The following is a 22529-nucleotide window of genomic DNA, read 5'->3' on the forward strand; positions in this document are numbered from 1 at the left end:
TCTGGGAGAAACACCGCCAGCTAAATCAATTACTCTCCACCGCAGACAAGCCTTTCGCTGATTGCTTCAGCTCCCCTCACCAATCGAGACCATTAAATCCTCTTCCGAATTAACACTAGTTAACTTAAACATCGACACACATCGAGCTTATTATTATTAGCGTGTCTTTAAGGGAAAAAATGGAATGATGCGCCCACTCAGAAAGATCAGCCCTCCCACACTGCCTAGGGCAACTCTTACCATCCACCCAATTATCTCAAGGAATACGGACGACAAGGGTCCTCAGTGGATCAGATGGAAGGTACTATTATAATGACACATGCACTGTCTGCCACAGTGTGCTCTAACTGGACCCGTCCAGTCTCACAGACAACAAAAGGATAGCAGGCAGCAGTTGGTATTAGTGCAGTGAACAAGCTTTGATTCTCCACAGAGTCAAAGTTGAATTGCTGCATTTCGCCTACGCGGACGCACTTAAAGTGATGAGCAAAAGCTTGTCGAATGCAGGTACCTAGTGGATTCTGCAGAACATAAGGTTGCAATAACAAGGTTGCGTGAACCAGAGTAAGTAGAAACAGTTCCTCTTCCACTTGTGTAAAACAGCTCAACAATAGGACGCCTACATTTCAGCTTAAGTGATGAGGACAATCTTTTTGTCCAGATGGGTAGGCTGCATTTTCACTATCCATGTTGCTAGGGTGACAAATGAAAAAAGGAACGACCCCAGAGGACTCATCGAATGAGTGGGTGACAACTGGTCAATATTATCTCATTGTGTGGACAGCTATTATCTGCCCAGTACCACTGGGCAACGGTTTGAGGCTTAGACAATGCAGGCATCTTCTCATGTCTTTTGGTCTTATGCTGCTAATGTGTCAATGATCTGGCTCAGAGTGATTTTAAGGTCACTGATAATTAAGGTATCAAATACCTTTTGTTGAATACAAGTTAAAACAACAGAAGCAGACTTGAATTGTGTGACACCGTCAAACAAAGGAATTGACATTAAGCCTGATATAAATCCATAACTGCAAACTGATCATTTCATGCCTATGGATAAGATCCTTTACGCTCAAGACATAAAATTATAATTTATAAAAGCAAAAGGGAAAGTTAACTGGAGACAGAGACTAGAGAGTAAATATAAATATTTTACTTGGGTAGGCTGCTGTTGACACTGATAAAGATAGATTCAGGAGGGTTTCACTAGCTTAACGTAAACACATCGGTTTTGTTTTATTCATTTCTTTAACCGTGACAATTATCACAGCTTCTCATTAGATGAGTAACTAAAAAGCAGCCTTAATGCCGAGTTCGACTAGTGCTGCTACACAACTGGTAAAACACAGGCAAGATCAATGAGTAAATTTATCAGCAAATATTACCATTCACTGCCTGGCAAGTAATCATTAAGGAGCGGGATGATGCATTATTCATTAGGCCAATGTATAATTCAGACTTAACAGCAGATTCTATGCATAAATAAAACTGTGATACATTCATCCACATTAAATGTTTACTCACTCAAATAGGATATGAAAGCATGCATACATCCCTGCTGATTCTTTAGAAATCTGTCATTTGATTATTTGTTTCCAAGGGTGATGATGTACAGCCGCAGGATGCGTGTTACACCACTAGAACGAACAACCTGGCAGCTCTGCTTTCATCAAACACCAAACACACACAGACAACTGATATACACCATTACTAATGATATCATTTACTCTGTCTAAAGACTAGGGCTGTGTTTCTCTGTTAGGGTCAGCTGTGCAATTAGCCTGCAAGATGTAGCTCAGCATCCGACCCCACGCTTTGTCGCAATAACTAAATTAACATGGAGCGGCCGATAAAAAAATAACTATATTACCACCCTGTCGTGTTTCCCTTCTATTCTCTCCCATCTCATGCGGACATATTTCACCGTTTATGTACTGTCATTTCATCTCCCCCACTCTGCCGTGATAAAGATCAGAGGTGTTTAAATTTCATAGCATGATTCCTCTCTCACGGTGACACTGGTGAAGGCATGACCGCTCCTCTTGGGACATGGAGACAGGGGGTTAGTGGAGGGGACATGGAGACAGGGGGTTAGTGGAGGGGACATGGAGACAGGAGGTTAGTGGAGGGGACATGGAGACAGGAGGGTAGTGGAGGGGACATGGAGACAGGAGGGTAGCGGAGGGGACATGGAGACAGGAGGGTAGTGGAGGGGACATGGAGACAGGAGGGTAGCGGAGGGGACATGGAGACAGGGGGTTAGTGGAGGGGACATGGAGACAGGAGGGTAGCGGAGGGGACATGGAGACAGGGCTGCAGTGGAGGGGACATGGAGGAGGTGGAGACAGGACTGAAGTGGCGAGGCGGTGGGGAAAGAGGCTTTATCTGACAGTCTTCAGAAGGCAGTCAGGCCTGTGGGGACCGTCATTCCACTTTATGACCATGCACTGAATTAACACTGCCAGATGTCCCTCACTTAACATGTGTGAAAGTGCCCTCCAAAGAGCTCAGCTGCTTTAAGGTTGGAGAGTAAAGGAACATTTTTCAATTATCCTAAATTCCCACTATTCTCTCCACCATAGGCGGACGTTAATTTAACGCAACTCAAAGTCATTTCTCTATGCACACAAGAAGCAGATCCAATTTTGCAAGACAACCCCAAGCTCTTCTCCACATTCTCAGTGACCTTCAACCCAGTCCATACCCCCCCAGGAGAGAAACCCGCCTGGTTCTTGATCAGACTGCTTAAGATCACGTTAAACAGGCTGATGTGGTAAGTAGGTTAAACAGGAGGTTATTGCAGTAAGTATTGTAGAAACAACAGTTGATCAAGAGAAGTAAAACATAAGTCTATGCGATTAGTCTCCATTACAAGACCAAACCCACTCAACTGTATTAATACTACAATAAAGGGTAACAGCTAAGCAAAGACTAAATAAGGAAATGTGAATAGTTTTAATGGCACGATAATTATATTCTTATTACACAGGCACATGAGCTGCCTAATGAAGTGTGAACAGAGGCTGTACTTCCACCCATCTTTACTGACCATATAAAGAGATGTTACAATACGCATACTGTACAAACTCTTAAATAAATCACCCAGCAAGATAAGTCGACAAGGACACTGGGTCAAAGCCATGTAAGCGCAGGCTACTCCATCGAGAGTTTGAAAATCCATCTCTCAGAATCAAAGACCTCAGAAATTCAACATCAGTCTTCAAGCTTGGTGCCTCACTCTGAGTCAAGGATGAAATGAGCACCAACAATGCCGTGGAAGCCATGACTGCTCATTGATTTTCCGCCTTCCTTTATGACCTGGCGGCTCTCAGATTTCTGGAGTAAGGGAAGAGGGGTGGGAGGGGCATCTGAGTGGGGTGGGGGTTTAGAAAAGCAGCAGTCAAGAGAGACCGGGTTTAACTTCAACTGTTTTTTTTTGTTGGAGCGTGTTATAAAAAATTTGAATAATTGAAATCTAAACAAAGACAATATTCAGATCCAGTGAATTCAAGACACCAAAAACAATGAGATGGGGGGGGGGGGGGGTACCAACATCACATCAATTACAACGGCTCTTTCACTGATTCCTTACACGTTACATCACGCTGTTCAAAACCAGAGACAAAGACAACCACTAGTCTTTTCAATGCGCCAATGAATTGCCATCACACACAGAAATGCAGTGTAATCCCAGTACTATCATGCCAGTAGATTAACCAACATTTCAACATTGCCGTGTCAAACATTCAGCTGTCTCCAAGCAACAACTGAACCGTTGCAACCCACTTTATGAAGAATCTGTGTGCGTGTGTCAGGCTGGAAACAGCCCCTCTGATCTGTCTATCGTCCCTCTGATTCCATCGAGGTGAGACTCGGCTCGCTGCGTCCTCTGGGACTGGACGGCTGTGTGTTTCTGTTATGATGAGAAGTTACTCTGTAACTGTGAAGTTTCTCTGGCATGTGAAGTCATTTACTACGGGTTCCTTGCGCTTCCTTGAATTGACAGGGCATGTACAAACAAAGATCATATTGCACTGAGCATTATATTCCCACTTAGATGCCATCCATGACTATGGGCCCCACAAAGATGCAGCTTAATGCCCGTAATGCCATGAATTAAAGATGGCATATCAGCCACTGTATCCATCTCTTGTCTTGCAGTCCTTTATAAATCCCTCTCTGCATCCCTCCAAAGCTCTTGTACACAGCCCCATTAAGAGGATTGACCACTTCCTCTCTAATTCAGTTTTCTGTAGTGAAACTACACTGATGTCTTACCTCTAGGGAAAATGTCTAAAATCGTCACATGTTTCCTCTGTAGAACAAAACCAACACTTGGGCCTGTGTGCTTTGCCTTACAATTCAAACAACAGTAATGCAGAGATCATATATTTGAGTGTTTAAATTGACCTATTATGTTTAGACAGTGATCCATGAGGCTTGATCGAAGCCATTTATTCTAATTACCATCACACTAATAGGAATGTTATCATTTGTAGTGGTGATGGGGTCCATGTTGCTAGGAAGACAGGCCTACGTGGCCTCTGTATCAACACCTCAATGAGAGGAAATGGGCTCTTATGTCATAAAACTAGCCTTCTTGAGTCATCAGTGCGGTTAAGATACTTTGACCACATACTGAACAGGAATTGAAGCGTAATGTTGTTGACATCTCACTGGAGAATAAAGCAGGTGTTTTGAGGTTTCCAATCTTTGCTATAGAGCCGCTGTTAATATGGCACAACTCTAAGATATAAAAAAAACATGCCTAAATGTAAAATATAACAGTCTGCCCAAAGTATGCCGTATTACAGATTTCCATTTTACAATTCAATGAGTCAATCTGATAACCACATGAACCTTTGAACTCCTAGAAGGGCACTACATAAGAAAAGCACTGCAACTCCAAAAGATGCCGCTACAGTATTAGAAGAAAAATATATATAAATCGACAGACATCTTAAAATCCTTCAGATGTACACATTCCTTATACACATACAGAGGACCTTTATATAATTCAGGAGAGAGAGAGAGAGAGAAAGTCCATCTTTATCTCCCATCCATTATCTCCCCGGTCCTTGTGCCATGCATTAGCAGGAGTGTCGTCCCACTCAAGTAGATTAATCACATCTGAATCATTAAGCTAGAGGTCACTTCTGTTAACAGGAGACACACACAAAATGCCCAGGGAAACTGGGGACATTGAAGATTTGGCCTAGCACTTGAGAATGAGCCTTACATATTAACATCATGTTATTAAAAAAAAGAGTGGGGTGCTTTGTGTCTATGTTAGCAGAGGTTTATAAACATGGTATAAACAGACAGCTGCTTTACCCCGTTTGACTTTCAATCTAAAAGAAACAACAAAATCCCTGACGGTCAAACAAACTGACCGCAGTCACATGAAAATTAAGTATTTGACCAATCTTACAGCAATTTGAGTAAACAGGCACATCCCTACTACACATGAAAAACACATCAGATAAGCTGACTATGAGACAAATACTGTAGTCTGCTTTCAAATCCCTAACCCCACCCCACCCCCACCCTACATCTCGTCTTGCTCTTTTCACTACAAGCACACCCCACTCCCCCACAGTGGGACCTGCATGTGCTCAGGGCAGAGTTCATAGCCTCTGAGGTGCTGAAGAGGGAAGTCAAGTTAATTTGGTGGTCTTACACAAGTAGGCTACTAGTCAAGCAGGCTCGCCGTTACCTCTACTGTTATTCCAGTTTGCTTGTGTAAACAGTGCTTCGTTCATGTTTGACATGAGTAGTATACAACATACACAAATGGCCTACCAAATATGGAAAACTCGAGCAGTTTCACACAAGGATAGACATTTATGCTTAAAGAATCGTCATCAAAGAGGATTGAACACGTTTTTAGTTTTGTTTTGATTACAAAATATAATTAGGCCTAAACTACATTGTTAGCAAGCGTCTTAAGTTTAGCCCTAACTTCTTATGTTTCCATGATGCATCATTATTTCCACATTAATCTCATTTTAAAAACGCTTTAAAGACTAGGTCATAAGGGTTTCTTGAAGGTCTGTTTCACACACCAGTGAGCTCAGTGGAAGAGCCAAGTTTTACAACAATGCAGCCAACTTTCAGCTCGCTCCAACAGTCAAAAACATTTGACTTGAGGTCACACGCGCTTCCCCTTTCAAATGTTATCAAATTTGAATAACTTCTAGTAAAATCATTTGTAAGTCGTGATGTAATCATTATTATAATCAACATTCCATCTCTTTATCCCCTATACATCTCCCCCTTCCTACTCCCCCATCTTTTTTTTTTTTTGGTATGCACTACTCACCCGCCAGTCTGATGATCTAGAGTTCCAACGAGTGCCGCAAACAACTTCAAAACGCAATCCTTGCCAGATATGACCCGCCGAACTTCTTGGCCCGGGCCAAATCCAAGAACCAGGGCTGAACAATATCACATAGACACTTTATCCTTTACAGAGCCTCTGCTAGTACAGAAGGACGAGCACTTGCTTCAACAAAAGACGATCTCACTTTACTAATATATTCACGTACAAATCGCCGAGGCACTCTTTCCGAAGACACGCGGCTGCTTTGATTCCCTTTCGCCGTTTTGTTGCTGCTGATACTGTTAATATGAAAAGTATACAGCTAGATTCAGTGCTGTAGTAGGGTAGGAAATCAGTGAGTTCGCCGTTTACAGGCTCCGCTTCCTTTTTCCACACGCGCGCGCGCTCTCCCCCTCGCTCCCCCTTTCATATGAACACACTCCACGTTCTCTCTATCGCTCCCTCGGTCTCTGTAACCCCCCCTTCAGCTGTTCAACAGACGCATCCACATGGCTGACCTAGTCTTTCTTTATCCAGACACTAGTGAAGGAGAATTACCCCCCTTCCAACCCCCCCCCCCCACGCAAAAAAGGAGCAAAACAAAAACATGGACTGGATTCAAATTACCGTCGGGACAAAGGAACGCCAATGGGTATAGTGATTGATGGTTACCCATTGGGAAATGGTGTGTTTGAAACTGCATCGGTAAGCAAGATGTTCAAACACGAAGTAGATCCTGACGAGATCAACGGTTCACTTACATAGCTGCAGTAAGGAATATTAAAGTAACACTGACGAGGCGCTGCAACAGCATCACGCCAATAAAACTACAGTCCACAAATTAAGCCACTACTAAACGAGTAAGCTCTTTGCATAATCAACCGTTGTCATTACACCCATACACAGGACGTAGATGTTTACGAATTAACATTTCAGACATATGTACTGGACAGGTTGGCAGCATATTGCTCATTTGTCAGTATAAAAACATGAGTACAAACAGAAAGAATAAAAAAATTTGGTATGAGATATTCCACTGGCTTTGGCTAAGAGCTCATTTGCATAAGATAATGCATTAATTAGTCAACCCATCCATTTCGAGTGACGGAGGCAATCCAACAAAACAACATTCTAAAAAGATACAAGAGTCAGATGCCTCTGAGTCCTTCAATAATTGTATGCAAGTTAATTTTGATTCAATGTAATGATTGTAATTATTAAATGACATTTCTCTGCTGAGTTCAAAAAATATGCATTGTTCTCATTACAGAAAAACAAATCATTTTCTCTCAATCTAAATCCCTACTGACTTAATAAATCAAATCTGAAAATCTCCCCCGCCCCTTCCACAGAGGAAGAAAAAACAATGATGCACTGTATTAAGTCAGGTCATAAATTAATAGGAAGATTTTCATTTCACAAAACAAGCAGATACATTACATAGTCTAAAACCAGCTCAAATTCCAATTAACCAAAGCAAATAGCCAACACGTTGGGCTATTCTGCACTGAGCCCCACAAGGCAGAGAGGCTGTAAGAAATGGATCAATAGGAATTGAGTTGAGGGTGGTATGGGGGTCCTTTATTGTGCTACAAACCATGTTGCCTGTCTTCCTTTCAAAAGAGGAGGGGAGGAGGGGGGGGGGGTCCCTTGTGATTCAGAGTGCTGGCAAACAGTTTGCAGAGAGACCCCAGCTCCCTCTCACACAAGAATAGCAAACCTGACACCATACTCTAGTCTAGTAGGCACCTCCAGTAGCCTTTACAGAGTTAGTGCAGGTTACATTACACAGGGTGTCAATGTTTAATATATTTACACCCGAATCATAAAAATCATAAAAAGTAGGCCTATGTTTTTCAATCTTCTCACATGGCCATGGTTTTAAGAGAAAGGAAAAAAAACAGCCTGTGACTCCCATATCAACATCCTAAATTAGCAATGTGCCCGGAAACTAACCAGTAGCATGACAAGGAACATAAAATGAACACAATTTCAACCTTTCGAAATATTATGACCATATTCACGCAAGATCATTTGTCCACAACACAGAGTGCGCCTGTGTTCTTGACTGCTAACCATGTCTATAGGTTTGTGGGCCTTAAGTTGACCTGTGACAGCAGCAGGGGTACATTATCTGAATCCCCAGGCAGGGAGGCAGGCAGGTAGGGAGAACTGACTGCTCCAGCAGGAGCAAGCTGCCTCTTCAACAGATGAGATCCCATTATCAGGCAGACGAGAACTCCACCTCCAGGATTTCACAGCTCCTCTGTTTATCACATGGCTGTGTCAAGTTGGGCACCATTAACCGATAATGAAAGGAGACAACCGGTGCAGTTACAAGCAAAGCACTCCACATTCTACAGGCCTAAGCATGTATCTGGGAAGCTGACTGTGTCTATTCAATTCTGTTCTGCATTCAAACGCCCCATCACAATACCTTTTCCCTGAGCTACCAAGCACTCCCTCCCTCTACAGAATCGGTTACTTTGTGGCTCTTCCTTGGAGTTCAGTGGAAATGAATTGTAACATAATGGGGCTTTTGCTCCAAAGAGTAAAAATGACACCTTATGTAATGTTATTGTTTCCTTGTGGTATTAAATGAAAATACCCTGCAAGACATTGAAGAAAAAACAAAACAAGAAACAGGCCACAGGAAATTGGAAAACAGACTAATATATCAACTGTCATGTTCAAAAGAACAAAGGGGAAACATTTCCTCCTTCTTAAACAAAATACCAGAGTAGCTGCAACCGCAAGTGTGCCACTTCTCCAGACTATCCTCTCCTTTGTCTGCTATCTCCGTACCGAGACGATTCCATCAAGATTTTTCCGGACTCTGTATCTACTTATTCTCATTACAAATGAATAGTTAATAAAAAAAAGGGGGGCTCACAAGCTGTGTTTAGTTTTGCCTGATTAATCCTGACTGGGGAGGGAGAACAAGCTGCTGTTTAGAGACACTAGACAAGAGAGAAAGCACTGGGCAATACAAATAAGTCAGCCAGTAGCTGAAACAACAAAAAAAAGGTGACATGGATGAGTGAGCCAAGCTTCTGAGAGACTTGGCAGGCCTCTGAGGCCCTGGCCTCGAAAACACTTGTATCTAGTAACTTCATTTAAAACATACACCAGGGATGAGAAGACAAGTAGAAGTGTAGAGCGGAATAAAAAGGATCCTCAGACAGAAAACAGTCTTGTTAAGCGAGAGGGGTAAGGAGGGGCTGGCTGCAAACACATGACTTCGCTAAAATGATGTAACAAATTAACTTAAAGAGTCTTGTGATATCCTTTTGTTTTATATAATAAATCACTCAGTGGGATTTTATTTAATTTTTTTTGAATTGCGCCCACATAAGACATTATGGTATATAAAAAGTCAAGGTGGTTTTCTAAACCGGATTGAAGCAGTTGTTAAAATGATAACTTTGTCCTTGTCTTTGCCTAGGGTCCCATTCCCACCAGGAACAAAGGCATGGGGGACGGCTGCTTGAATTTACTGTTCCTCACACACAGCACAGGCTGATGGGCCCCTTCTGTTGGCAGGCAGAAAAAGACTGACTTCAACTAACTCACTGGCCTTTTAGCCTTCACGGTGTCTTTGCAGTACTTTACAAGTTTGGGGAATCCAGAGGGGAAAAAAGGTCTTACACGACTAATTAAAACACAGACCAGCCCAGGGACAGAAAAGGGAAGCAATAAAAAATATCCTTCCAGATAATTCCAGACCAAGCAATTCAAGAGAGAATAATTCATTACACATGGTCTGAACAAATAGGCTTTTAAACTGAAACCCAGGTATAGATTTGCAGGGAGGTGTCTACATTTCAACTCAAAATGGTGGCCTACCATCTGAAAAGAAGCGAGCACAATGAAACAAGCAACAAAAGAATACAGACAACAACTTTATATGTGGTAGCCAACGACTCTATGCAAGTGACAAAAGCGGCGATCCAAATCAAGATATGCTTTCAAGACAATCCTGCCAGACAAAGGCAGAAACTAGCCCGTTGTAAGACACTAATTAGAGTGCTACCTACCTAGCAAGCCTTTATGTGGGGTCATTAACACAGTGGAAGTGTGAGGGAAGCAACAGAATGTTATTTCACTTCAGGGCAACTGGTTGAAGGTCCAGGCCTCTCCTGCTATCTTGTTTGTTTAGCCTTTCACAGGTCACATTTTCCAAGCACACAACATTGAAACCAAGACACCTGTGTATGTGTGTGTTTATTTGCACTGGCAAGATACAGAAACTCTGGCGGGCACAACTCGATGTTTTGAAACATTTGTTAAAAGTATTGGGTATGAAAGAAAATCTCCATAACTGAAGAGTATTCCAGATGGTAGGCAGCCACCTGGTAAACAGATTGATCAACTGGATGAGAAGAAGCCCAGGCGTTTTGTCCCTTCCACAACGAAGGAGGTCCACAGCTCATCTGCAGACTTTGACTTATTTAACACGTTTCTTCATGTTGGTTAATGCGCGTTTGTCATCAAATGGGACTATGTAAATGAACCCCCCATTTATAGCTTACCCTAGGAACAAATTGTAAAACGGGACCACAGTGCCTGTGTTTGTATGTCCCACGTAAATCAACCGCTTTTGCATGACAGAACATGCATGTGCACAATCATAGACACACACAGAGAGAGAGAGAGAGAGAGAGAGAGAGAGAGAGAGAGAGAGAGAGAGAGAGAGAGAGAGAGAACACCTCAGGTGCTACTTCACTAAAGCTCCTGATTTTCCACGTTCACAGACATTCTTAGAGCACTCACATGGGCTGTCTGTGTCTGTCTGAATCCCCAGGCAAAACAGGCCCACATTCATCCCTGTTGAATAAAAGAGCATTTCAGCTGAGCTTCTGCTCTGAAAACACATTCTGAGGACTGGGACTGTTCCTGCTCCGAGAGGCTGAGAGCCGGGCTGCACAGGGGAAGTTTATGTTTCAGCCGGAGCTTTGTGAACAAAGAGAGAGAAAGAGAAATAAACACAGTGTGCGTTTGATACTCTCTGGATCCAATTTATATATATATATATTTTTTTAAACGTATAGAATGAAACTACACCCATTTGGAAGTCACTCCCACGTAACTTTTCAAACTTGCCAATGGCTTCCATGGGCTTTAAATTCAAGGGGAGGGATGGTTTGGGGAGTGATTTCGGTGTGGTTACAGCCTCCAGGCTAATCTGCTCAAATAGCCAGTGTCTGTCTGGCTCCATAGAGAGAGACAGAGCACATGGCTGCCTCACCTCTACAGGCTGCCACCCGATGGACACCAGGGGGAATGACAGCCTATCACTGTTGCTGTGCAAAATCTGGTAATTGTGTATCCGGAAATTAACCCTCAATTGCACCATCGACACCACATTGGCTGTTTGACGAGATCAACAGGGAGCCGGGCATGGTTATCATTCAGTTCTGTTTTCATTGTGTTTTTGTGTTATTAAAAAATCAATGTCCCTCCTATTGATGGGCTTGGCTGCCCGCAGTTCTAATAATGTATCCAGTTCATAGATTTGTGGTTTGGATGAAAAAAGAAAAAAAACTAGTGTAAGGCTAATGTTATCCAATATAGGTCACAGGAATTCAAATCAAACAACACACAGCTAAAATGAAGAAGGGGAAACCGCTAGGCCCGAAATGTCAGCCGTGATTAATTATTTGTCAACAGCCAAGACACGGGTCGTCGAGGGGGGAAGAGCCTTCGTACTCGTATTAGATATGACTACTTTCCTAGTGGGTGGATGAAGTCAGCCCTCTGGAGTCTGCAAGGAAATGTTGAGATGAGCGACGGGGTCAAGAGGAGCTACTTAACTGTGCTCCTCTCTGTAACCCTGGCAGCTCCTCTTCTACTGAGTACATCTAGGGGAGGCTGCTGAGTAGATCAAAAAACACTGTGGTCTCTCTCCAGACTGGTCTCTCTCCAGAATGTAGGCTCTCTGTCTGCCTTTATCTCCCTATCTCTGTCACACACACACACACACACACACACTGGGCTACACCCTCCCAATGTCTAAGATTAGTAGCTATACACATTATACCAATACCACTAAAACTGAAATGTCTGGTGTTTTTCCACAGTTGAAGGATTTGGACTTTGAAACAACATGGCTGGAGATCCGATGCGTTCGTGGTCCAGAAACAAAAATGGCACCATCGAAGTGAGATAGCAAAGACAAGCAACGCAGCCCTCCATGTCATTGTGTTGCCGAGGGATGCATGGACCATCTCAATTCAGAGCAGGCAGATGGGCGAATTTACAAACAATTGTTTGGGATGCACGTACCCTCCTACTTACATAATGCATGTCACTCTAACACTAGACACGGCGGGCGTGATTTACATACGGTACGTGTGCTGGGGACAGACGCAAGCAGACTATTTATAATGACTACATATACAGTATCGTGCACGGCGCTACAGTGCGTGCGGAAGCCTGTGTGACAGTGACAGGGGTTTACGATACGGAGGCTACAAGGGGCACCCGGTACCATGTCCTGTTGCGGCTCCCTGACTCGCCCCCTCCGTGTATGTGGGTGCAGTGGTAAAGATGAAGAGCATCGCCAGCGCCATACATTACCCAGCGGGGGGAGGCATGGGAGGCTGGGAGGACGGGTGGGGAATACGTGAGCAGCAACCGCAGAAGAAGAAGAAGCAGCCGTGCGGTCGCTTGCTCCTGCACACCTCAGCAGGAGGGAGGGGATGCGGAGGCCGCAGAAAGCCAATTACCAAACTCATTAAGTAACCTGCTAGCCGCCTTTGAACGGCGGCCCCCACCACATCATTACCAGATTCTCGACTGTCGTCTGATTCCTCAGTTGCGCCCTCAGGTCCATTCCCCCCCCCCCCCTTTCTTTAGCGTTAGCTTGTGAGAAGAGGTCACGTCAAAATAATCACATTTCCCTTGGATAGGATTGCGAGGGGAAATTAGCATGCAAGGAAAGGCCGGGTGTTTTGACTGTGTCACATAGGGGAGGGAGTGGGTTTGTTTGTTTGAGGGGGCGGGGGGAAGGAGAAAGGAAATCCATGTTAAGTGAATGCTAACAAACCCAGCAGAAGTACATTGATAAACATTAGCAAATTAGCATGTGTGAATCTGGGTTAAGAGACGTTGTTTGAGTTCTCGGTGACAGACCAGCAGCTGGGCTTCCCAGTATGAGGTGAGGTGGAGAAGCAGGAGAGCTGGCGGGGGGGGGGGGGGGGTGACGAGGGAGAGGCATGCGAGGGAGGAGTTAGGAGGACAGCGAGGAGAGCTTGCTGGGGGGCCTATTGGGGGGGAGGGGTATTACATTTACATTTAGTCATTTAGCAGACGCTCTTATCCAGAGCGACTTACAGTAAGTACAGGGACATTCCCCCCGAGGCAAGTAGGGTGAAGTGCCTTGCCCAAGGACACAACGTCAGTTGGCATGACCGGGAATCGAACTGGCAACCTTCGGATTACTAGCCCGACTCCCTCACCGCTCAGCCACCTGACTCCCTTGTATTATGAACTCCCAAGGTTCACCAGGGGGCAGGAAGAGATATGTGGTTTGGGGGGGGGGGGGGGAGCTGCATTCACCATCACCGTGTTGACTAACCTTGACTGCATTCACCTTCTAGCTTTCCGCCACGCGGCTCCAGACTCCTAACAAGCACTGACACAACGACCCTCTGGGGGAGAGAAAGGGAAACAGACAAACGACAGAACAGAAAAGAAAAAAAAAACATGGATGAGGAACAAATGTAGAAAATGAGATGACAATACAGTAGCATGACAGCGCAGGTGGGCAAAAAAACGGACGCTGACAGATGAGGATTTCCTAGCTTCGCAATGACAAACTACATGATCTGTACATTCGTATGTGAAAACATAATTATGTCATTTTGAATGGCCAACCCAGTGACTTGACTAAGCAAACCAATAAGATATTCTAAATCTTCACCCTCCCCCATAACACATCGCATACAACACTCATCCAGACACTTGTGAACAATACAGAAACACACACGCGCGCACGCACACACACACACACACACACACACACACACACACACCACACACACACACACACACACACACACAGGCCCCCGCACCAGCCCCATTATCCCAAGAGCCTTCTCTCTTCTCCGCCTCGCTCGTGAAAGCTCTGAAAGGTCTGCCTCACAGCACCTGTTCAATAACGTTGACATTTCACATTCAGCATCCACAGAAGGGGGAAGACTCCCCACTTGTGCTGCCTTTCAGGCAGACGTGGAGCCTGCCTGGGCCACCCTCACAGACACCATCAATCCCCTGCACGTCACAATCGGAACTGCCGCGTGTTTACGTGTGTGTCTGTCGTGCGAGCGTGCGTGCGTGCCGTATTTTCACGCGGCGCTCGAATGTCGAGATTTGGTTTACCTATCCGGAACAGTGAAGCATGCATTGTTGCCTGCGCTGTCTGCCAAATGTGCTCCCTGTCACCAGGTGCACTCACGCTTCACCGGCTCACAAGGGACATCTGTTTGACGCCATTAAGCCTCTGGAGCGACTCAAAAATCTGAGATTAAATGCTATTAAATCTGTGGATTATATCCCAGTGTGAAAACACGGATTCCGTGTGCCTTCCAAAAACCTGCGTTCTCTCTTTAGTAGACAGCGTGGGATTGGAGATGCAGACTTGAGGTCGAGGCATTACCGTCACAAGGTAAAACTTGTTGAGTCAAACTGCACAATAACGAGCTTCAACAGTCAGATGATCAACTGTAAAACGTCTACCTGACCGGACTTCCTAATGTTCCATCGTAACTAAGGGACTGAGTATACGTCCTCATCTTCGTACCACGTCGCTACCAAACCAGGTGGAGCAGCATCTCTCGACACTACTTGCGCTTTATTAGCCTGGGTAATGAGCTCTCCAAGTGAACATTAAAGGCTGGAAACACCAGCCACATTACTATCACAGAGGTACACATTTCCACAAACTCTGAGTGTGTGTGTGTGGGGTCTTTCTCTCTAATAATGCTCTTTCTGAAATGAGAGTGATTAGATCTAAGGAGTACATGGTATTGTGGATGATGACTGACTCAGTCTGGGCCTTTTTTTCCCTCAGTGGGCCTCAATCGTATTAGGCAAAGAGGGCTAACAACACACACACACACACACCAACCTCCTTGACACCGCAGCCCAGACTTCCCGTGCTGAAACCCTAATCCCCCTGACCACCACTGCCCTCGGTGGCTCACTGACATCAAAGCCGAGCGGCCAGCTTTCATGACTAAGCCTGCTTCTCAGGCCACCATGTGCCCTTTACAGAGTCGCTGCTCTGAGAGGCGGCTAACGCCAACAGCTTTAGCCTGGGCTCTTTGTTTTTAGTGCTGCATCATTTCGGACAGAGTCAGATGCAGCAGGCCGGATGGGTGTCTAGGGTGGTTGAGGTCTGTACGACTTGGAGAGGACAGTGGAAATACATATTAGCGATTCAATCTAATCTATTCCACCGTCAGACGCTAGGTTTTCTGAGGTAAACGCAACTTGTGGGAGAAAATCTGTTTAGTTGGGGTGAAAATGCTGCTCACTTTCATGTCCTTTCAGCCCCGTTCATTCAATTTGATCAGTATTTTTTGGTTACAAGGCGGCGCCTGGTTCCACCTGCCCCCAAATTGGAAGGCGTGGCCATCATGGCTGACCTTATCTGCGTGTCAACCTAAAGAAAAGCGATTACCTGGTGATTAGTGTGCGTTATGAGGCAGCTCAATTAACCTTTGGAGAGAGACGGAGAGCGGAGGAGACTCCGTGGTTAGCAGAGCGTGCTGGCCTCTCTCTTTACCACCTCAGAACTGAGAAGGGTGAGAGAGAGAGAGAGAGAGAGAGAGAGAGAGAGAGAGAGAGAGAGAGAGAGAGAGAGAGAGAGAGAGAGAGAGAGAGAGAGGGAAAGAGAGGGGGGGCAGAGAGCAGAGGGAGAGAGAGAGGGAGGGAGGAGTGGGCAGAGGGAGAGAGAGATGGAGAGATGGAGAGAGAGATGGAGAGAGAGAGAGAGAGAGAGAGAGAGAGAGATGGAGCAAGAGAGGGGCTAGAGAAAGAGAGAGGGAGGGGGGGGTAGAGAAAGAGAGAAAGAGAGAGAGAGAGAGAGAGAGGGGGGGGGGCTAGAGAAAGAGAGAGAGAGAGGGGGGGGGCTAGAGAAAGAGAGAGAGAGAAAGAGAGAGAGAGAGGGGGGGCTAGAGAAAGAGAGATAGAATACTAATTACATTTGAGTGGAATGAAATCTTGTTCCACTAGCTGTTGCATCCCAGTTCATACTGGCTATAAAACATTGCCAGTCAGTTTGTCAGAGTGAGGTCTAAGGAGGGCTAGAGAAAGAGAGAGAGAGAGAGAGAGAGAGAGAGAGAGAGAGAGAGAGAGAGAGAGAGAGAGAGAGAGGGGGCTAGAGAAAGAGAGAGAGAGAGCTGCAGTGGTGTGACATGAGCAGGTCCCATTAGGTAAGCACATTGAGCCGTCAGACCGGCACTTTATCAACACACGCCGCACTACCAGTCTGCAGCTCCACTCCAGTGGGCTGTTAACTGCAACGAGGACTGAGGGAGACTGGAGATAAGAAGGGAGGGTAATTACTAAGCACATTCATGCACAGGCCACATCTCCCTTGTGTTAACTGTGCGAACCTTTAGTGCAGGGGTCAGGGGTTTTTAGTAGTATTTCAGCTGCCCTTTTAGCTGGCCATGAAGTGTCATCATTTACTCAATACTGTAATAGTCTGGGCCAAGGCAGCATTAGGCGAAGATCAATTGATTGTCCATTTGCATGTACTGGGCTAACTGTAATCTTGTCAATCTGCAGAGAATCGAATCTATTGTAGGATGGAGAGGATGGAGAGCGAGAGGGGGGGGAGGGAGGGGAGGGAGATTGGGACAGAGAGGGAGTAGAGGGAGACTGTGGTGTTGTGTGTTGTGAGAGGCAGCCAGATAGACAGCAAAGCTATATTTGCCATGTGAGCCCTGATCAGATCTGACAGGGGAGTGCAGTTCTCTCCAGTCCCCTCAGTGTCAGGCACATCCAGCCCTAGCCTGGTCTAACTACTCCTAACCACACCCATCATAGGAAAAGACATGCTTACAGTTGCTCTAATGTAGATAACATGCTTTGACAGGCTACAACTTGCCATGCAGACTGGACTCTAAAGAGCACAATCAGTGCGTCTCTAATCATGGTCAGTAAAGAGTCTGCATAATTTTCCATTAATAGCACTGGGAGCTCTGAAAAACAGAAATAGGCGTTTGAAACCGATGGGTACAACAACTGCATAATTATGCATAACGTAATCTGTGCACCTACATGCAAAAAATAAAAAAAAGTTAAACGTGATTATAATGATGATACATATATTCCGCACCTTCCCATCAAAATGGTTTCCTTGGCCAAAAACAACATCACTCTGGTGTCATTTTCAGATAGCCAATTCAGTTATTGATGCGAAACTACTTTGGACTCAGCTTCGTGAACGAAAGACACAACATGAAGCAGTGGGCTATCGTAACATTACATTTTCCCCCTCGATAAAGTCACAGCAAAATGAACATAAAATGCTACTACCCATTTCTTTTCCACTCCACAGGCTACAGCTAATGTAGGTAGAATAGACTCGACTTTTAACGGTTGACACTCGGTTCCCCGACTTTCTCAGCGGCAAAGCGGGCGAGAAATGAACCTTGTTATGTCTCCTGACACCAGTGCCCCGCAACCCCGGCAAATAAAAACATGGCTCTCACTTACTGGCTGCCGGCGCCCAGAGCCATACATCAGCATTATAGAGGCCCCAACCAAGGTCAGCTCAATTTCCTCCTCCCGTTATGGAGTAGTCAAATCACACAGAAGAAGAGGACCGGGCCGGGCACCGGTGGGAGATGTAAAGAAATGATTTGGATGAGGGAGGGAGGATCTAGGGTGTGAAGGAGAGGAGGATTGCGACCAAAAAACGACTCAAAAGCGACTAGAGAAAAAGGAAGTTACAACTGCGCTTGTGGGCCTACGTGATGAGACCATTATTAATTTACAAGTGATTATGGCTATATCGTGTGGAGGAATTAAATCTATGCTGCTAATTCAATGCTGCTATTTCATATGTTCTATGTCTCTGTTGAATAAAAGTCAATACTTCAGATATACAAATTGTGTAATGACAATGCTGAACATATATTCAAATATAATCAATGCTCAGATAGAATAAGTAATGATAATGATGAACTTATATTCCAAATGTATGATTATGCACCAAGATGTGACTGCGTCTGAAAGTGAGAAGTGGGCCTTGCTTAGGAGAATGTATCCTTTGCTGAGAAGAGGAATGCAATAAGTCAGCCTACTGGCAGGGAGGGGTGTTTACGGGTTGATATGATTTGCTGCAGAGAATGTGGACGTCAAGAGGTACCGGATGGGGGAGGCGACCACACTACAGGACAAGGAGAGGGTACAATGAACCTCACAACTCTTGAGAGTGAGAGTCAACACCAGGAGATACGAAGAAGATTCATTAGACTGTGGAGAATGTATCCTTTTGCATCTGGACATTATCAGACCTTTGGGTCTGGTCTGCCCCCCCCCACCCCCCTTGAATGGCCTGGTCTGTCCCGCCCCCCCCCCCCCCCCCCCATTTGGACTGCCCACCTTGACTGCCCACAAACTCCTTTTGAGACTTTAAAAGGATGAGGACATCCCCTCCCCATTGTCTTCTGACCCATCACCTGACAAACCCCTCCCTCTCAGGGGGGTACCAGGCCCGTGTGCCCTGCACAGGTCAGGGGAACTGGACCGAGCAGAAACTCTCTCTCTGACTTCTGTCAAGACGATTCTCACAAAGGCCTTTGTCTTCTCTACTCTACGAAGCGAGACTGGTAACATGAGACTGAGACATATAGACTGAGACACTTGTGTGCTGTATTCATTGTTTGATTGCATCATTTCTTATCTTATTAAACTATAAAGAACTTGGTCTGGCATTTAAACTGGTATTCTTCTCCACCCAAATTAGAACATACACGATAATCGTCGTAAATAATCGAAATGGCCATTTCAAGTTGTTCCGTTTGACGCTCTTGAGAGCTGCACGTAATTTCATGTTATGTCATTCATCGAAATAAACGCTATTTGATAAATGACAGTTAGCCTACACGCAGGTTTGTGTCTGTGTGAGTAGGTATGGCTGTTTGTGAATATGTAGGACTAAGCTATTTGTGAAGGAAGTCATTTCAGGCAGTCTTACCAGGCTCACATCTCCAGCTAGAGACTCTCGCTAGTAGAGAGCGTACCAGGGGAAATAACATTTAGACTGCAGCAAATTAATTTAATAGTACCACATCTCCACTTCTTCATACAAGGGAACTGCTTGAGGAGGCGCTACAAAATGGTAGCGTATCGCTCTCCAGCCATCTCCTCTGTCCGGTTGTCGTGTGGGTAACCTCAGATACAGATCCATCCTTCGGCCCAGTCAGGGTTCAGCTGTAATTTGCTGCAAATGCTGACCTATAGCGAGAAGCCAGGCTGACACTGATACTAAGCTTTTTACAGTGACAAAGCACTCCGGTGTGTGTGCGCGCGTGTGTACATGTAACTGTTGTGTGTGTGTGTAAGTACCACAATGAGGCAGCAGTGAGGCGCGAGTAAACAGCCATGTAACATACACTGCAGAGCTCCTGGACACCACCTCCAGCTAACAGCAGGAATGGGCACAGCCACAATCCCCTTATGGCTGTTTGAAGAGCCCTGACCTCAGCATGGCTGGCTCAATGACCTCCCCGTCCGAGGTACAGGACGAGCCAGGCAGATACAGACACAACTAATTCTCTCAATCACTAATCGCTCAATACTAGCCAGTAGCGCTACACTGTCTCCATTCACCAGTTGCCATAAACAAAAAAAAATTCCGGAGCACACTCTATGCAAGTGAATGCTTCAGACAATCGCTTTCTTGAGACAGTTCAAAAGGAGCAATTTAATTAAAGCAACCTGAAAATTCAATGAGTCAAGCCAGTAGGTCCACAATGTAGAGTGTTGTCTAGTCAATAGGGTGAGGGATGAGCTCATGAGTGATGAAGGAAAGAGAGAAAGACAGAGCCGCACGCTCACCATGACTTCCCCATCCTCTCATGGCACATCATTAAGTCTGTGCAAATCAATGACTAGGCCTATGTGAACTACTATCAACCAACCACAAGACTGTATCAACTGAAGGCAGCTCTGGGGGGGGGGGGGGGGGGGGGGGAGAGAAAGCTTGTAGTCCTAATGTGACATAATGTGGTTGTCCTGGAGTAGGTCGCTATGCATCTGATGAGCTCATTAGTCCTTCACAGGCCGATGGTGGCTGGCGTTAATAGCCTATGTGGTTATAGTGACATGACACAGGATTGTCCCAGCGTGTTGTTCCTGCAGTCACAGTCCCCTCGCACACATTTTCTTTCTCCCATCACTGAGAACCCCTTCTCCCACACACACACACAACACAAACACACACACACACACCTGACACCTCGGCCTCTTTTCTCCTGCGGACCCCCCTCCTCCCTCCCTGGAGGAATAGTCCACCCACGCCCTGTGCCTCCCAGCATCCCCTGGGGCAGGGTGCAATTAAAAGCCAGCCAGGAGCCTCAGCGTGTGTCACAGGGTCTCAGGTGGGTCCTCCATCTCAGCCCTGAGGTAGGAATCAAGACTGGGGCTAAGAAAACACACGTACGCTTGACAGTGTGTGTGTGCGTGTTCCAGAATCAACATCCATTCCATCTGGCAGGGTGGTAGAGCATGCAGGCAGTGTTCTCTGCGAGATGGTGTTCAAAGCAACGACTTAGAGGTGCTGATCCACTCGGCCCGATGGAATTCACAGACTGTGCCAGCTCACACACACACACGCGCACACACACACACACACAGCTCTGCTCCGACGTGGACCAATTACAAGGCTGCCCTGACTGCCCTTGACTCGGCTCCCATGTCCTCCCTCAACAATCCATGTCAAAACCTCCGCCCTGGATTCCCATCCTTCTCTCTCTCTCTCTCTCCCCCTCTCTCTCTCTCTCTCTCTCTCTCTCTCTCTCTCTTCTTCTCCTGCACTGAAATATTTAGCACCTACATTTCAGCACACCTTTAGACTGAAAGCCAGACATGCCGCCTCGACGCCGTCTCCTTCTACAGATAAGAGGAGTGATAGACATCTGGGGGGGGGGGGGGAGAGAAACAGTCTGGATCTCTCTGCCATCAGCAGTATTAAGACCTCCTCTCCTGTCGTCCCAGTCTCTGGCCTTCTCGTTTCGTTTGTAACTTCCCAGTCAGGGTTCAGCAGCTTCCTCTCCCGGGTTCAGGAGTGTTAGCCGCTAGCGCTGCGCCGAGCAGGTGTCAGGGGAGTTCCCCTCAATTAAGCTGAGGTAAAGTAATGCCCTCTCAGTGGCGGCGCCGTGCATACATTAGTCCTGCTGTCGCTGGGCCGGGCTGACAGGACGGCTCGCTGCACACAGCAGACGGACAGGTTTCTACCTCAGCGCAGGTGAGGGAAATCGTTACAGTTAGCTATAGCTAAACTCGAGGGGGGGACGTTTTCACAGTTGGAAATGTTCTTGAAAATGAGGTCAAAAGTACCAATGGAAAATCCTTGTCAAATGCCACACTTGATGCTATTCGGGAAACACTTCACATCCTACGCAAAACACCGATTACAGGGCCGGCCACTGTGACAATCGGTGTGGGGGTCAACTTAGTCATTTTTAACGGGATACAAATGACAGGGCTTTTCCAAGCAGTCGGAGAAACCATCAGTAGCCTGTCTGCCGCAGCTCACCCGTCCTCTGGCAGGGCAGGTTGTTCGCTGGGTTGCTGGATGAAAAGGCTGATGATTGATGGCTACATTACCGTGTGTCCGTCCCTCACCCTGATGAGACATGTCAATATGAAGAGGCATGAAAGCAGCCCGGCGCTGCGCGCGTCTCTCTCTCTCTCTCTCCCTCTCCCCCCCCCCTCTCTGATTTGTTTGATTTTACCGGCACAACCATGCACCCTCGACCTCAAACTTACATCCCCAAAATCAACCCCTCCCACCCACCCACCCAAAAAATGAATCACCAGTTGAGATAATCAAGTAGCAAAATACAATTTCAGATCGACACAGTTTTTTGAAAAGCTGTTGGCTACATTCTGTTCTTGATCAAGCATGGAGATTAGGTAGGGGTGTAGAATGAGTGATGAATAGGTCATTATGATGTCATGAATC

At 45.8% G+C, this 22529-nt stretch overlaps 1 protein-coding gene across 6 annotated transcripts in view; it reads right to left on the minus strand.

Annotated features, from left to right (window-relative positions):
• Positions 1 to 22529, minus strand: part of rerea (arginine-glutamic acid dipeptide (RE) repeats a) — a 109981-nt gene that overhangs the window by 71704 nt on the left and 15748 nt on the right. For 5 of the 6 annotated variants that reach the window (XM_062459881.1, XM_062459880.1, XM_062459882.1 and 2 more), the window contains one exon: positions 13902 to 13974. The gene's annotated coding sequence lies outside the window, so the exon portion shown is untranslated. Of the gene's footprint in view, positions 1 to 6322; positions 6776 to 13901; positions 13975 to 22529 lie in introns of those variants that run through there. The other variant, XM_062459879.1, reaches the window with a different exon arrangement.

Source organism: Osmerus eperlanus, chromosome 4 (genome assembly GCF_963692335.1).
Source record: "Osmerus eperlanus chromosome 4, fOsmEpe2.1, whole genome shotgun sequence".
Classification (NCBI taxonomy): Eukaryota; Metazoa; Chordata; class Actinopteri; order Osmeriformes; family Osmeridae; genus Osmerus; species Osmerus eperlanus.